Source organism: Brachycentrus maculatus, unplaced genomic scaffold (genome assembly GCF_059751285.1).
Source record: "Brachycentrus maculatus isolate JH-2025_06_01 unplaced genomic scaffold, ASM5975128v1 h1tg000115l, whole genome shotgun sequence".
NCBI lineage: Eukaryota > Metazoa > Arthropoda > Insecta > Trichoptera > Brachycentridae > Brachycentrus > Brachycentrus maculatus.
In genome coordinates, this window is record NW_028280868.1 from 1,425,781 (window position 1) to 1,439,632 (window position 13,852).

Sequence of the window (13,852 nt, forward strand, 5' to 3'; positions counted from 1 at the left end):
GAAAAACAGTCTATGACTTTTGTCACAGCGTGTTTAATAATGTAACTTTACAAAGTTCGCTTTATTAACTGAATATTCCTTCTAGAATTACTTTACCGTGTTAAGTAATATACTGACTTGGGAGTCTTCGGCGTTGGCTTCGGCATGGGTATAAGCGAATAATTAATTATGTACTTATTTGATGTGGATGGAAATAATGTAAATTTGAAAATTTTGTTTTTTTTCTTAAAAATAATTTATTAATTTCACGCTTTATTTTACTAGAAATATCAAACTGAATAGATGAATATTGTATGAAAGGACAAAAATTTCCTGAAAACTGAAACAAGCTTTAAACCAAAACATTGCCTATTATTTGACAACTCACTGAAAAACTGAAAGGTAAAATATTAAGGTTTATTTTACCATAAAATATCAGACAATAAGATCAGAGGTTAGTAGAATGGCTATTTTTATGTTTCGATGGACAACTTTTCTGATTAATAAATTATTAATCATAAAATGATAAAAATTAATAAATTAAAAGCTTTGCTAGTGTCTTGTTTTTTGAAATTTTACTCTTGAACTGGCAGTATTAAATCGAGAATATTTGAACGCTTTGTAAATAAGCTTCCAGCTAATTTATCGTTCAGTCTGACTAATCAATTTGTTTACTCAAAATCAAGGAAACGTTATTTCAGCAATCCAACACACTGCCTTATTCAGCGTTTTGAGCTGTCGATAGGAAAACGGGGAAAACATGTTAATTAGGTTGTGTGTATTCGGAATCTTCACTGGCAATGTTGAGGGAATAGATTTTTTTTTCAGAATTTCTATCCGAGAGATGGTTTCAAGCGAAACAAAATACATCTTTAGTAAGTAAGTATTGTTTATCTCGGCATCCCACTTGATAGATTTTACAGCAGGGTTGCCAAAACGTGACATACATTGATTGCAATATTGACAAGATTTTCTCAATGTCCAAATAAGTTATATAAAACAACACATAAGTAATAATTTCAATAAAATAAAACATTAGCAATTTATCTCATGTTAAGCCCCTTGACCGAAGATAAGAACAACCGTTTTAAGTACTTTGCTTTACAATATATACTTTGAATTAATTTTCAGTATCTGCATTTTCACAAATCAAAACGTGTTCACACCTTGAAAATTAGTGGGTTACGACATATATGTAAAACATAGACCATTGAATTAGAAAAACCGAATGAAATAACGATGTCTTTAAAATGATTCGACACCTCAGTTTTGAATCCGATCATTTAAAGTAATCACGCCAATCAGTGCTCTAACTTAGTAGCGTATTACGTACATATTTCGAACTCCCAATATATTGACACAAAAAAAATATATTCTGGAAAGAAATATAAACTGAGAAAAAGTAACATCCCAACCAGATTTTTTAAAAAGGAACCTGCAACAATAACCGAATAAGTAACAGTTACGCATTAGTCACACCTCTACATTACATCGCTTGCATCGGACATGAAATAATGTACCTAACAAGCAACTCTAGTGATACTAATCATAGACTCATACAACAAGACATTTAATGACATCGATATTTTCGGGAAAAGTGTTGCTATAATAAAAAAAGAGGTTAGTAGAAAGTTCTCATGCTCTGTTTACTCTCCACCAATAACCTAGTTATGTTATGGGTGGGGGGTGAACGGTGCATGACTATTTTTTTTCTGTATATATAACTGAATGTGTATAAGTATGTATTTGTATATATATGTGTGTATGTATGCGTATGCATATATATGTATGTATATTTATAAATATATTTTTTAACTTCTTAACTGGAAAAAAAAAATCCTGTAACCACCCTTTATTAATTCCTCTCCTTTCCTTCTCCTTTCCTGCTTAATCTATTTTTTTTTTGTTTTTCGTTATCTCTGAATGTTTTTTAATAGTTTTATAACATAATTGTGGAATTGTTTAATTGGCTTTTTTTTTAACGTAACTATTTTTTGTCAATGTAATGTAATGTTTATTAATGTTAATGTAACTATTGTTTTATATCATTTTTTTATATGTAAGCTGTACAATTCCCGAATAAATAAAATAAAATAAATAAATAAATAGATACCAGATTAATATAAATTCTTCCAAAATTAATGTTTTTCTTTATTATTGTGTTTACTATATTATTAGTATTGTACAAAGTAATTACAAAGTAATAGTTAAATAATAAATAATAATATTACAGAATTAATTATTTTTATTTTAAGTATTTGGTGTTAATTTAAAATCTTAGTAGATGAAGAATAAGGAAATCTCTCTGTAGATGTTATTACGGATGAACAAACGCATGCAAAACATCACTCGTTTTTATTTTCATCTAACACCTGATATTTTTTAAGCTTTTGTTGTTTTTGATTGAAATGAAACATACATATTTACTAAAAAAAATATTCTGTGTTTAGTAAACCTTTGGATTAAAAATCTTATATTTTTTAATAAAAAAAAACTCATTTACAATTTATAAACAACATTTTTGGTAACCCTACAAGTCGCTTGAGGGGTTGCTCAATTAAAAATTCAATTACGGCTGCCAATCTACTCCCATGATCACTTCCCTCGGCAACTCCGCCATGTTGCGCATAAAGCTGAGGAAATAATATAGCTACATATCTATGGAAGCCAAGTTAGTGTCTACGAGGCATTATCGGGTACCAACCTACTACCTACGTACCTGTCTACATCAACGGAAGGGCATGTAGCAAAAAGTCTACCCAAAGTCACATTATATTCTGATAAAATATTTATAATGTAGGTTTTCTGGTCCGCTGGAGGCGCTATGGGGTGAGTTAGGGTGGCCGACGAGAAGGTTCTATACTTGAAAATTCCGCAAATATTATTGTTAGCTAACTTCGTTTGAGTTGGTCTATAGAAGAAAACCAATTAGATTCGGATTGTGCTTTTACCCAAAATAAATATTTCTCTAGAGTCAAGCGAAACTATGAAATGATAACATATTGTTTATTCGATAAAATCAATTGAGATAATGTTTAATCAAAATTAAAATTAAACATTGTTTTCTTGTAATATTCGTTTTATTTTTTTTACGTCATTTTCAATTGAAATTAAATGCGTGAGAGACCGGGTATTTTAGTTTTACTTAGTAAATTACCACTTGTACTTAAAATTGTGACACGTATTTCGATCGATGCATTTCGAATCATTCCCAAAAACCACGGTGTTTAAAAATGATGCGGAATGCATCAAAACACGTGTCACGATGGATTTTAAGGAATAGTGGTATTTTCTAAGTAAAACTGAAATTAAAAACGGATATATTTTTCATTAATCCTAGTGGATACAGATAAAAACTCATTGGGTTTAACGTATATCTTATATAAGTATAGATATTTTATTTTTACACGCAAGCTTATGTATGATATTTCAATCTTTTTTTAGATATGTCTCGTTACTTTTGACAAGACTTCAAACATTCAAAAGTTTTTTATATAAATTTTCATGCGCGCGTTTCACCTCTTTTCTGGGAAGTAGCTTATAAAAAGGGCTTGTTCACTTGATTCCCATTACAAAGAAACACGGGCGGGGTAAAAGCTTTGTTACTTCAAGCCCTGATCTCCTCTTGACGAAAAATGAAATAAAGAAATCTGAAAAAGTTAACAGTCAAACTTGAAGAATTGACGTTTGTGTGTGTGTGTGTGTGTGTGTGTGTGTGTGTGTGTGTGTGTGTGTATGTGTGTGTGTGTGTGTGTGTGTGTGTGTGTGTATGTGTGTGTTTGTGTGTGCGTGTGTATTTGTGTGAGTATGTGTGTGTGTGTGTAAACTAATTATGTTGAAATTTTGGTATCTCAAAATAAATGAAGAAGAATATGGAAGTCTGAGCATTAACAGGGCTTATGACCTGCCAAATGCTAGTCGAGTGATCACTTTTCACGTGAGTAACGTTTACCATTCTTGCATTAACAATAACAACACTAATTTTTTTCCTTCAAATATCTCTGCAGTGGAAAAACCCAGATTTATGTTTTTAGTAATTTTGATTTATAAAATTGTTGTAATTATTTTGAACAACCGTGCAAACATAAACAATTGCGATAGAATTTTCTGAAGGGAAGTTTGAAAAAAAATTATCATTTATTAATGTTATTTATTAAAAAAACGTGTAAAAAACACACACATCGCCATATTACCTTGCATATTATGGCATTAAATGCCCGCGCCATATTACAAGCATTCATAGAACATCAATACAATCTTCCCTCCTTATAGCGTATAATCAGACCGTCTAATGGCTGTTTTAAGATACTTGATATAAAAGTATGAATATGGTGCTAACACAATTTTGCCATTAAGATGTCCCACGTGTGACTATTTCAAAGTCACGACGTTAACAAACTTTTAAAGTAGGTACAAGATACACTTTCAGTAAAACCGTGTATGTACCTAATTTTCGGATTTCTTGCTTACGCTGTAAATAAATTACTCTTGAACCGTAACACCGATCACCTCGTCTTCACGAAGCGGATGAATTAATGTAATATCCTACTTTCCAAACGGTTAAAAAGAAGCAAAATAGTCTTATTTTACTAGTATTTAATTTGAATATTTTTGATGACTTCTAAAATTTATTATTTTTGACATCTCAATATGGATGTCTGGGTATTTACAGGGCTTACGACCGTCATAGGCTGGTTTAAGTTATCACTTTACACACGTGTAACATTCACCAATTCCACCTATGATTGACAACAACACTGCTCAAATCATTGAAACATCTAGATATATTAATCAAACTCGAAACCCAGTGTGCGAAATTTCCTAGAGACATCTATATTGGTATGAGGAAAGGTTTTATGACGGTCGTAAGCCCTGTAATGCCCAACTTCCATATTCTTCTTCATCTATTTTGAATAACTCCTAATTGGTGATAATCCAGATTTGTGAAAGTATTTGTAAATGTAAAAGTATTTCAAATGTTGTAACTTCTTAAATGCGGGTGAAAAACTACCGTAACTCAGGTTAGTTCTTAAATTGACATTTTTTTAAAAAACGAGAGTACTTACGAAGGATACTTCTGAGGAAGAATGTCTATGACCTCCTTACACAACCAGTAATTTCTCCACTGAGGATCGCATAATACCTACATACGAGGAGGTACCCTGACTCAGTATTTAAACTTTAAATACCACCCTTTCTCGTGATAAAAGCCTCAAAGCTGTGAGAATGCTGAAGCTTTGGGAAACTTTTCAACCATCAAAGCGTGTACCCTTAGGTGCTTTAAATGTTTTATGTACGTTATATGGTATCATTATTCTGTGCGTTCTTCGCTTCATCTATATTCTGGCAATAATTTGAACAAACCGTACAAATATTGAATCCTAAATGTAGCTTATATAAATAACAGATTCAATAACGTTTTCAATTCGAATTCGAGAATATATGACCGAATTAGAAAATTATTGCAGCCCATTTTCCCACCCCATCAGTTAAATTATACACTTGAAATCTTTATAACTATTTACCTTACCTGTTATAATATCGTTATAAACTATATGACAATATGCCTCACCCTTATCTCCATCGAATGGTGCATAAGCTACTGCATCGCATCAGTGCAGTGTTACTTGATCTTTAATCACTTAAAGGCAAATCTCTTCAGGTATCAATCCAAGGTGATATAAAAAAATATTAGTGTGAAAAATCAATTATATTTATCTTGACCCCCTTCTGGGAATTAAACCAGTGTGGTAGACAAACGCGCTAGCCATTACACTACTGAGGTGGATAATAAGTCAATTGGCTAACAAGATAATTGCCCCTCGTAATAGAAAAACCCAACATTCTTGAGTAAAGAAGGACTGATGAAGTAATTTTGTACATAAATATGTGAATTTTTACTAAGACATAATTTGATATTGCCCTTGTAAGGTGTAACACCTGTTACAAAAATAAATAAATCAGTAAATCATAAATTGCGTAATAATTTATATTAAAAAAAAATATAATAATGGGACAATAAAAGAGGATAAACACGACCCTAAGCAATAAGTAAAACGACGGAGAAGAAAAACAATAATGGATTTCTACAAAAGAAATGCTTATTCAATAAATGATTCAATAATATTTCTGGGATAAGAAAAAAAACTCATTTTACTATCAATTATTCGCTGTGGTCTGCTAAAACACCCCTTGACCTTTAGAGCACTAAACTCGGCACAAAATTAATGATATCTCCCTTATTCTCATCCCTTCTAAGATGGAATATAAACACTTTGTTCTATAGTATATCTCTTCGTTGGTTCTCTAAATGACGTGCGAGTAGTAAAGCATTTAAATGTAATGTCCTGTATAACGTTTTTTATTCAAAGAAAATCATCTTAATTTCCCTAGGAGTTTTTAATTATTCTTCTATTAAATTACAAGAATTTTCTCGGCTCCAATACAAAAAAAAATCACATTCAGTTATTATTTACTACTTTTTTTGCCCCCTGTATAATACATAATTACGGAATATGTAATAGTAAACTACGGTTATTCAAAAATATGTGTCCATATATTTTGGTAAAGAATTGATTATGCAGTAACTTTTTAGTAACTTCTATTTAAACATTAAATTTCACCTCATCTGTTTTTTCATTTCATCTGTTAACGTAAATTGATATGAAAGTGACTATAAAAATGTCATATTAAGTATAATAATAAAAATAAGTAGCAAAATTCGCTTAAAAAAATATATTTTTACATATTTTTAAAAAAAGATTTACTTTTTACGATAGCTGTTTGACGGTGTAAGGGCATTTTTTTAAAATTAAAATAAAAGTTTTTCGTAACTCAACGTTTGGGAAACAATGGTTTCTACACGGTGTTGTAAAACTTTGTTTCTAAACAATATTTTTTTAAATAAATTTCAAGGGTTATTCTTAAATGAAATAAGAATTTTTGATTAATGCATATAAGATTGGTTTTCGAATGATTAGTATGGAAATGCCTTTAAATATGTTTTTCAATTAAATATTTTTTTAAATAACCCTTAAGTGCGATACGACACAGGATTTGTAAACAGGATTTAGCCATACTCCAAATATTTTCTTCATGTTTTTTTTCTTCAATTTATCATAAACCAACAACATTTAAAACAAACGATAAAATAATTTAAACCTTAATTAATGTACGATTTTTATTTTCAGTAAATTAAATTGTTACCATGCTGAAGGTCCCGGGTTCGAATCCCGAGCTCAAAATTTATAAGTAATTTTTCACAATAATATTCATTTGATATCACGCTGCATTGGTACCTGAAGCGCAGAACTGATCATCGTGACTTCAAGTAATTAAAGATCAATGTAACACTGCGCCGATGTGATCCCATGCCCTACGCACCATGTGGTGCGGATGAGGGTATGCAAATGCATTTTTCACCTACGACTTTCCAAAAAAATAAAAAATAAAATAAAAATAAAAATATATAAATATATATATATATATATATATATATATATATATATATATATATATATATATATATATATATATATATATATATATATATATATATATATATATATATATTTATTACATATTTAAGTATATAGTTTTTTTCAATTGTATTTATATGCCATAAGTTCTTATGGACCGTGTTGTTAAATTTTATTGTGTACTTTCTCCATCCCACCCTAAAATCCCCCAGTTCGTGCAGTGTTCGTTTTGTCAGCAACCCGAGGTTAATTACACAACACGTGTTAGAAACATAAAACTTCTCTCTAACAATGTTGGAGGTCATATTTTAAGGGTGGTATAGATTCCACTAAATTACGGAAATTCTGTGAATGACTTCTCATGGTACGTCTAGACGGGACTCTGTTGGTGGAGTCCGACGGATACTCGCGTAGGTGGCCTCAGGAGTGTTACATATTATCCGAATACCAATTATATACTCTCATGGCCGTATTAAAATAAAATAAAACCTGCCCCAAATTCACACTGCGACATCACTTCAAAAATGGTTTCACTTAAAAATTATACGTTCTTTTTTGGCTCCTCTGTTTTGTTAATTTTTTTTATTTTTTAGTCTTAGAAAGCCTAATTAGTTTTCTAACATATTCAAAAAATGCTATTAACAGACATTTAAACGAGCTTATTTTCCCGAACAATAATTTAACGTAATCAAATATTAAACTCGTATTTGTATGTGTATATTCGACACACTCACTCGAATATGTTGGTTTGTAATTTTAAACATGAAATAAATTTAACAGCATAAGCATAAATAAAATATTATTAGTAAAGTGATTTTGGATACAGACGAATGTTAAATATTGACATCATAAAATGGCTCTGATAAATCGTGTAGGTATTACACATATGTACATCATAAAATTATTCATTTTGCTCTTATAGCATTACTTAGTACACGCTATTTACATTAGTGACGGGGATTTTATTAACCCCATTCACATGTATGACTGTACTTTATGTACTGTAAATGTAAATACATAATTATATTTGATTTAAAAACCATGTTACGTACGACTTTCCACTTTAGATGGGGATGAATAAGGGAATGAAAATCATATTCTTTTTCCATTTTAAAAAACTTGCTCCTAATGATAATTCATGTTACATGTAAACCTTGGAAGGGAAGTTCTCATTTTACAAATAGTTTTATCTTCTACGATCAAGCTCCATGAAACATCAACGGATCATTTATTTTACAACTTGTTGTGTCTAAAAATGCTCAATTTTTTTGTTGCAAACCACCGCCGAAAATTTAAAGTTGCCATTTTAATTTTTTTTATGTATCAAAGAAAATCGGGTTCAATTTCCGGTGGAGATCTAAATAATTATACATTTTTAATTTTTTACTCTTACGTTTATATCATATCACCCTTAACACCACGATACGTGATATACTCCATTAAACCGACTTTAAAATAATTAAATATTTTTTTATGAGAAATATTTGTGTTCTTGTTATATACACAAATATTTCAATTTCATATATTGTTTACTTATTAAAGGTAGGTATCAAATTGCGGTAATGCAAAATTCATGAACTACAATAGTTTAGTTAAGTAAATTCAATATAGCTAACATAAATATGCATATTAACTATTAAGAAAGTTCATAGAAAAGAAGCCTTGAAACGTTTAAGGTTTGATAATGATAATATCTTAATAGTTTGGAATTTTCGAAGAATATGTAATAAGGAATATTAAACAATAGATATTCCGAGAAATACTATCGATATATTTACCGAAATTAAAATTCTTTCAGGAGATTGTATTATCATAACTATCCCACATAATTGTGTAATAAACTCATTTATTTTATTTTTCCCAAAAAAGGTAACTATATACATATGTGTTACTAATTACAGTCATACAATCAGTAACGACTCGTGTCCATGAACTTTTTCCAATGTATCACATTATAAAGAGAATAATATTGATACAGATAAAAATTTGTGCCCAGAAAAGTAGATTTACAAAGCTATAATTATTTGTAGCACGCAATATAAAGTAATGTAAAAGTAATTATAAAGTATTTTTCTTTATACATTTTACTATTTTATATTTAATTGCAGAGAGAAGTATTTTATTATTTCTTTATTATGAAGAAAAAAATGTGTTAATTTTAAAAACTATAAATATTTTGAACCAAAAAAATGTTATCAAACTGAATCATATAATTAGGTAGACACTCACTGTGAAACTGGCGTCTCGGGTTAAATTCCGGTCAATCTCAAAATGAATTGATTTATTTTCAATAAGACTGGGTATATCATATATTTCGCATATCTCCCAAGATGCTTCGGTTAATTTGTATTTTCAGACCTTCATTAAGAATTAAAAAAAAAAAAACAAATGTATTCATAAAAGCATTAATTTTTATTTCAAAATTGTACCATAAAAATACAAATCATCACATCCGATTAAAATATCATTTTCAAAATAGTTTTTATATAGAATATCGACATCAGATCGAATTTGAATTTGTCGCAATTTAGCTTTTTTAAGCCACAAGACCTACACCAAGCAAAAAAGAAGAAGAAGAATTTAGTTTAAACCTCAAATTATTTTTTAAATGGAATATCACTTCTCTTGAAGTCGTTACGTTTTATTTTACTTCAATAATATAAATATGCTTATTATATTGTTAATACGTAATTATTAAAAAAAAACATACGATTGGAATGGTAATATTTTGATAATTTTTTTTAATGATTTTTTTACACCAAATTTATCGGTAGAATAATATCGAGATATACTTTATCATAGATATTAAAAAATGAATTACGTTTTCAAGAGTTATTAACAAAATCCTGTCTTTATCAGTAATTATTATGGAATATTTATCAATAATAAAATAAGCTTTTGGTTTATTAGTAACTTATGGTTGTTATTGAACATAGGCTATCGATTTAAGCCGACAATATTGAAACGCTTGATCTGATTGTACATAAAAATAATTATGAAAAATAGCTTACTATTGTTAAATAAAAGCGTTTAATAAACAAAAATAGATTATAATGCATATATACATTTAAATTCAAAAGATATAAACAAAAATATTTCAGTAAACAAAGCATATGTTTAAGAATTCAAACCTGAATGGTCGCGAATCTCGAAAAGGCTACTCTCAGGTCGTAGACTCACTCGAAATATATCTCGAGACACACTTAATTGTATTATCTCTCACTTTTATTTATCTCCGAGAGATTTGAAGTGTAACAGATCAGAATTAGGGACGATTGAATGGGAACAGCTGTTGGTATGAATGAGGGTCGCGGGAGAGCGTCGCGGCGCTGCCTTCAGATGATTGCCATGGCAACGACGCGCTAGCAGCGCTGCCATCCGTCGCGAATCGGCGGCGCAGTTTCCGGTGATAACCTGCGATACGCTTCGCTGATTTACACTTCGGTGTCAAATACAAATCACTTCAAATTTATGTTGTTTTAAATCCACTTTTATGAGATCATAATGCCGATATTAAAAATATCCAATTTTACTGAGCAGTTATTGAATGGCATAAAAAATTTAATTCATTATTAGGCAACGGTTTACCATGATATAATATAACTTTTATAAAATAACCTCATTTTAATTAGTCGGGTTATGACCCCGTGGTTACTGTCTCGGACTCTTAAGTCAGAATTTCACGGTTCGAACGCACTCCACCACAATTTGATACCTATTTCTAAAAATGAGCCGCTTAGCCTCACAGAAATAGTATGAAATTAAAAATAAAAAACGCAAATATTTCTCTTTTAATTGAAAACAGTATACATATACATATATGTACTTAACCTTTAATAAATTAACTTGACTAGATTGATAAGTTTGATTCCATCTAATTTAAAAAAAGTAATTTTTTCTATATTTTTCAATGTTTTTTTCTTCTTTTTCACGTGTAAACTTTTTACAAATTATTACATCCATTATGTTCACAATGATACAAACATACTTCATTATATTTTCACCAAATATATAACTCTTCTGAAGGGACCGTATCCTTGAATGTCATACAAGATTGTACAAATACAGATGTGCCACCTACATATCCTACCCAATAGTATAGATATTTACATACTAATTATTTCAATCTTTTATGTGTTTAAAATAATTATATAAAATACTTATGAGCTAGCGAGGGATGATAAGTGAACAGTCAGGGTTCCAGGGATTTGTAATAATATTTCAGGCGTTTCTTAAAGACCATCAGAGATTGCATTTTACACCAATAAACATTAGATCCTATCAGATATCCACAATGTACTTTTTCTACCTACGTTTCCTTATGGATATAGTATATTTTTAACTCTGAGCTCTTTGACTTACGTCAATTGTATCATAACTTATATATTCCATACACGCACCTTATTATTTTTTTCATACTATATTATTTTTATTATAAATTAAAATTATAAATATAAATAAAAATTTAATATTCAATTTTTTAACACAGTTTTTTAACGTAATTTGACAATACCCCGGCTAAGCAAAGCCTTTGTCACAAAAAAAAACAACAACGGAATCATAAATCGTGTTTTGACTTAGGAATATTATAAATAATATCATATGAAATTTAACGAAATAAATTTAAGTTAAAATGATTTATAAAAAATATTTAATAAAAAAATTACATTTTACAGAAAACAAAGAATTTATCTCAGCTATGCAAAAAAAAAACAATAAAATCAACGGCAAATTTTATAAATTTAACAGATAACACTTAAAATAATTCTTTTTAATTGTATTCTAAAAAGTGTAATAAGTTTTACCTTGTGAAATTGAAGAAGGTGTCTAGATAAAAGCAACCATTTCCGTTCCTTTCACGGGCTACAATAATTACAAACCCCAGAATCGACGGGAACTGACAGATGCCAAATACAAAGTTACGTAAAGATTTTTTACAACTTACCTGTGTATAGTAAGTTCTGAGTATGGATATACGTTCCTTCCCGCAGATTGTCCTGTAATGTGCGTTATTAAAATATTGATTCTTGTCACTGTCACTTACACTCCTACCCCCAGCCCCGGGGTAGCGTCGTCCTCATAAAATATTCCCGTATTATTTCTGACTAAAAATGATTATCCGAATGTTGTACGCGGTGGCAAATAACAAGGGAGCTCCCAGAAATAAATCACATCACGATTTTAACTATTTATATACTGTTGTTCGTTAAAGAACATCCATTATATGCATATAACTGATTTGAGTACTTACTTTAACGATAAGTTTAGAAAAATATTTAAAAAACTCATATAATCTAAACATGCACAGAGAATATTCGTAACGAGATGGTGACGTACAAAATCGCTTCTGTTCTTCGGCAACTCCTGCCAATATGTCATTAAGAATAAATAAAAATGAACAATCCGAAATTTGGGTAAACATAAAATATTTTGAATAAAAACTGGTCTAAAATTAGTATTTAAAATTTTAAAACCATATTTTCAGACTTCTCCTAGTAGGTATGTAAAATAATTTGGGGAAAAAACCTTCTTTACATTTAATGAAGGTTTCTGGAACAAAAAAAACTTCTTTCAATTAAAGCGTTTACAAGCTTTAATTGAAAAGCTTTTTGCATTTTTATTGTACATTTTTTACAACTTTACGAAATGTAAGTAATGTAGTTGTCAATCATGAGTAAAATGGTGAATTTTGTTCAGTGCATAAAGTGATCTTTCAAACCAGAGAATAACAGGTCTTGAGCCCTGTAAATAGCCAGACTTCCATTTTCTCATCTCAAAAGACTCCTAGATGTTAAGTTACTTGACTCCGATGTTCAAATATTTGTAGATTAGTGAAATTTGCCCCCTCCATAAAACGTGGCTTAAGCAGAACTGATTACCCTGCCTTTTTATGATCGCGATCGAGTTTACACCCGTCGATTTGATGCTGTACCCTATGCACCACTTTCCAATAACTACAATATGTGTACATATGAATGAATATAAGATACAATGTTTTGTATATTTTTAATCAGGGAATTTTAAAAATACTATTCGTCTTCTATGAAATTACTGAAATGGCTTTTAAAGAAACATTTTTAAAGGTACATTTTACGGTAATGCATGACATAATAGTTTCAATATACTTTCAATAAAAAAAAACGATGTAAGATTTGTGGACGTTTTTTGTTAAAGTCTGTTATTGACAGCGGTTTGATGAACAATGAATGAAGTTATTTTTCAGTAAATATGTACTAATATAATGTTACATAATTATTTCTCGGCACCGTGTACCTTATTCTTAGGTAAGTAAACAACTGGTGGAAAAATTTAAATCCAATGTAAGTAAAATAATTCACGTACAAATTGTATATAATGAAGCAATTAAAAAGTAATTTACCGCACGTTTTCTATTA

The 13,852-nt window shown here is 29.6% G+C and overlaps 1 protein-coding gene across 1 annotated transcript in view; it reads right to left on the bottom strand.

The window, feature by feature from the left end:
- LOC148309927 (synaptotagmin-5-like) overlaps positions 1 to 10,720 on the bottom strand; it is a 72,869-nt gene extending 62,149 nt beyond the window's left edge. The window contains exon 1 of the mRNA XM_088259297.1: positions 10,589 to 10,720. The gene's annotated coding sequence lies outside the window, so the exon portion shown is untranslated. The remainder of the gene's footprint in view (positions 1 to 10,588) is intronic.
- Positions 10,721 to 13,852: the final 3,132 nt, after the last annotated feature.